We start from the raw sequence: 4453 nt of genomic DNA, 5'->3' as shown, positions 1-4453 counted from the left end.
GGAGGGAGCAGGGAGGGAGCACCTGGCCCGTCAGCAGGCAGGGGAAAGGAGTGGCTGGCAGAGTGGCCTGGCCGCAGGAGGGGACAAGGCGAGAGATTGGAAGAACAGAGTTTGGAACCTGGAGGAGTAACAAGAAAAGGGAAGGGGACTAGCATTTATTGACCACCTATGTGTGCTGGGCCCTTTGCCAGATGCTTTATGTAGGTCCATGATTTTTTTTTGATCCTCACAACACCTATCATTATTCCAGATTTACCCCTAAGCTACATGATGCTCAGAGATGTTACTGACTTGCCCAAGGAGAGTAAGCGGCTGAACTGTGATTTGAACCCAGGTCTTTGTGACTTTAGGATGGTGCGTTTTCTACCTGACCAAGAGAGGCAGCAAGAACAGAGGAGATGGGGAAGGGATGGCTTCCCTGGGGGGCGGGGGGGACGGATTGTGCTGCTTCTCCGGGATGAGGTCAGACTCATCCCATGGTTCCTCAATTTCTCGAGGTCTCTGGCTGCTTAGCCCCTGCGCCTCCCTGTCCTTCCCCTGAATTCCCTGGCTTGCTGATGCCTCCACATTTTCCTGGTCTGTTGGGGGCATTGCAGGGCTGGAGGAGTGTGTGGGGGCAGAGAACAATGGGAGGTGAGCAGCCAGGAGAGATGCCCCTGCACTAGCTGGAGGAAGAAGAGGCCCCCCACCTCACCTCAATGGGCCCACACTGGAGCCCATGCAGAGGAAGGGCTCTGCAGATGGCTTCAGGACAGGATGAGGCTGGTGCAGGTCTTGGATGCCGCTTCTCTCTCGCACAGCCTCAGTCCAGAGTTTGATTAGCTGGGCCTGGCTCTCCTGGTTACCCAACAGGCTGGCTGGCCAGGGGCCAAGACGCAGTGGGGCGGCTCCCTGGCCCCAGCTCCTGCTCTCGCTCCCAGCTGGTAAACAGCAGCGCAGGAGCCAGCCACACCACAGCACGTGGCACCTGGCATGGAGAGGGCAGGCGGCTGCCCCTTCCCTCTCCTGCCCTCCCGTCTTGCCATCCTACCCTCCCGCCCCACCCTGGAGCTTTGCACTCTGCTGCCATCAGCACCTCCATTCCTGGGTAACTCCTGGTATTTCCCAGTGGCTGCAGCTTGAAGGACAAAGGTTAGAAGTGAAGAAGGACTTCCCAACTCCTAGGATGGTGGGCAAGGGGATAGGCAGTGAGGAAGAGTGGAGCGGCCACTTTGGGGGACCTTCTTATGCCAAGATTCTGATGGTGTGTCCCCTACACCATTTTTGTAAATGGAAGGCCCACACATCTAAGTGGCCCACACTTCTATGGACCACACTTCCCCACACAGAACAGGATGCAGACCTGTTTTGGTACTCTCCCCCTCGGGCAGGCTTGGATTAAGAGGCAAGGCTCTCCAAAGTACCACCCCATCTGGTGCCCTCTGGCAGACAAGTAGAGCCAGCCCAGAGGCAGAGGGACAGGGGTACAGGGGAAGGCTGGGGTCCGGCTGTACTGCTCTCCCTTTCCCAGCCCAGTGATTGGCTTTGCTTCCGCTCAGGATCCTCTCTGTCTTTCCCTGTCCGCCCCTTCCTGTCTATGGTTCTGTTTTTCGTGCCTCTCCGTCTTGTCTCCTCTTCCAGCCTCTCTTCCTCTGTGATTCTGGGTCTCCCAGAGCCCTTTCTGACCTCCCGGTTGGGGCCACCATGCCAGGCTATCGGGCTACCCCCCCAAACCACAAGTATGACTGTCTCTCCCAGCCACGCCACTGGTGACACTGTGTAGGGTGGGGAGGAAGTGACTGGGGCTTTGGAAGACAGGGTCCTGGCGTCTCAGCCTAAGCAAGTCATGTGCTTTCTGGACATTCCAGGATCTCTACCCCTTTCCTTTCCCAAGCATGGATTCCTGGGATTCTTGTCCCTAGGACAAGAAGTTACTGTGATCATCCTTTTGGGAAGTACCCCCTCATGCCTAATCTTCCTGCCTCCTGCTCCAATCACAGCGCCTTTTCTGGAGGAATCGGTCCTTTCAAAGCGGGGCAGTGTCTGGGGGTTTTTTTTTCCCCTCCTCAAATTTATTCTTACAATTCTTATGCAAGGAAGAGGCTGATAGGGATCAGAGAATCATTTCACCCCCACGTGCCCAAGTTCCCTTATCAGACTGGGGAATCTCAAAGCGGGGGTGGGGGGGTGGGGGCAAGCAGCCTGGAGGAGGTAGAGGGTGGTGGTGGTGGCTTGGAACTGGGGGACCAGTCACCGACTTGTTTTCCCTTCCTCCCCACCCTCTAAACCACAGAAACCACTTAAAGCTCAGTGCAAGCCTGCCCTTCCAGGGAGGGCCTGGGGGTGTGAAGGTGGAAAGAATGGGGTCTGGGCAGCCTGCAGGCCCCATACTGCCCCAGCACCATCCTTCCAGGGCCATCCTCTCTGGGAAGCCTGAGTCAATGATGAGGACAACTTTTCTTGGGTCCTTTCTAGGAGGTCCAGGCCTGGGGAGTCCTCAACCCATGGGAGTGATCCAGGGAGGGGGCTGTACCTCCCTCCTCCCTCAACCATTAAAAAAAGCATAACAGAGGCTCTAGAAACATCTGTAGAGCTCCAGGTCTCCACCCCTCCCCCTTCCTGTCACAAAGGCCACTGTGGGTGGAGGGAATAGTAGGAGTTTGACCCCAGCTACTGGCCCTGAACTTTCTATGGTGACCTGCCTATACCACTCATCTGTCAGTTAACATCTGTGATCACTTAGGCTTGGGCACAGCAGCGAGTGCTGAAAGGTGGAAGCTGGGAGTTTGGGAGCTGAAAGACTTGGATAAGAACATGGCCTGCTATTTATGAGTCTTCAATAAGGATAAAATAAAATAAAATAAAATAAAATAAAAGGGGATGATAGTAACTCCTGGGAACAGGCTTTGAGACCCCAGCAGTGTGCACACAGGAGGGATTCTTAGCACTGTATTTGTCCGGGGGCACGTTTCTGTGGCTTCAGCCACAGAAACACAGAACACAGAAGTTCCTCTGGGAACTCTGGCCTCCAGCACAGGGGAACAGCTCATAGCTGTGACTTGAGTGAGTCGCTCTTTGAATCTCCACCTCACAGCCTCCTCTGAGCAGCAGGGTGGGGTGGGAGATCTGGGGGAGCCAGGGTCCTAAACCTTCTGGGCAACCAGGCCGTTCCCAGGCAAGTTTACTTAGCCTCTCTGATCTACCTCTCAGTAAGATGGGAATGACAGTACTTTCCTTACCGAGCAGTTGTGATGATTACTGGGAAAACACAGGTAAGCTACAGGACCTGGTCCAAAGTACTGTGGCTAAAAAAGGATGTTTGGGCCCATCCATTCCTATGGTCTTCCCTTCCCTTTATCTGACTCCCCTTTCCTAGGCCCCCTCCTGCTTTCTTTTTCTCCATAATATTTACCAAGTAACTTAACTTCTCTTCTTTCTTTCTTTCTTTCCTCCTTTCTTTCTTTTTATTTAACATTTTACTTATTCATTTTGTAACTTGTCTGATCCCAATGTCTGTTTTGATCACTGGCACCTCAGTGGGGCCTCCCTACCTTGTGTTGCAGGAATGCATGAATGAAAGTTAAGAGACCTCTGTGTTTCTCTCCAGGGACTTTCAGATGGGCATCAAATCCAGTTGCTCATCAAAGGTTGTGATGGGGGGATTTGGGGCTGACGGAGAAGGACAGTATTAAGGAAAGAGCTAGACCGATGGGTGATTTCACAGACTGGACAAAAAATGGTAACACTGTCCTTCTAGGGAAGGAAGAGACACCTTTCAGAATGAACTGGGTGGGAGGTGGCAACGGGCACTTAGAGATATAGTGGGGTATTAAGAGCCCAGACTCTGGAGCCAGACCCTCTGAGTTTGAATCCTAACTATACTCTTCACGATAGGAGTAAAGCCCAAGGTCACATTGGCTAACAAAAGTACTTAACCCTCCAGGGAGTTGTGGGAAGAATAAAGGAGTTGACAAGTTGTTGAACAGTTCCTTGCTGGGTGATAATCCTTGTAGCTGTTAGCCCTTTTTATGGTTTGGTCAATGTTACCCCCTGGTGGATGGCTGGAGCAAGGGTTCCCTGGCCTTGGGCTGGGGCGGCTGGTGGGAGTACCTAATCAGGGGAGGGAGAAGGCATCCCCACGATCTGAGCCAAGTACGTTTGTGTTTTGTTAGCACCACTCATGCTGAGCTTTATCAGGATCCAGCAGGCTCTGGCTCAGGGCACCATGGAAACTGAGAAAGGGCCCAAGGGGGAGGAGGAAAGAAGCTGGGTTGGCCCATTGCCTTCCTCCTCCTCTCCCTCCTTCCCTCCATCCCTCTTTCCTCTAAGTTGGGCATGAGCCAAGAGGAACCAACTCCAGGGAGGGTGGAGAGACAGACAGAGAGAGAGAGAGAAGAAGGTCACTGCTGACGTCAGGGACATTCAGGTAGGAGGTAAACACAATGTGACCTACATTTTCTCCTTCCCCACCCTC

The sequence above is a fragment of the Mustela putorius genome, unplaced genomic scaffold (assembly GCF_011764305.1).
Source record: "Mustela putorius furo isolate JIRA1106 unplaced genomic scaffold, ASM1176430v1.1 tig00000695_pilon_pilon_pilon, whole genome shotgun sequence".
NCBI lineage: Eukaryota > Metazoa > Chordata > Mammalia > Carnivora > Mustelidae > Mustela > Mustela putorius.
This window is presented reverse-complemented; position numbering follows the sequence as displayed.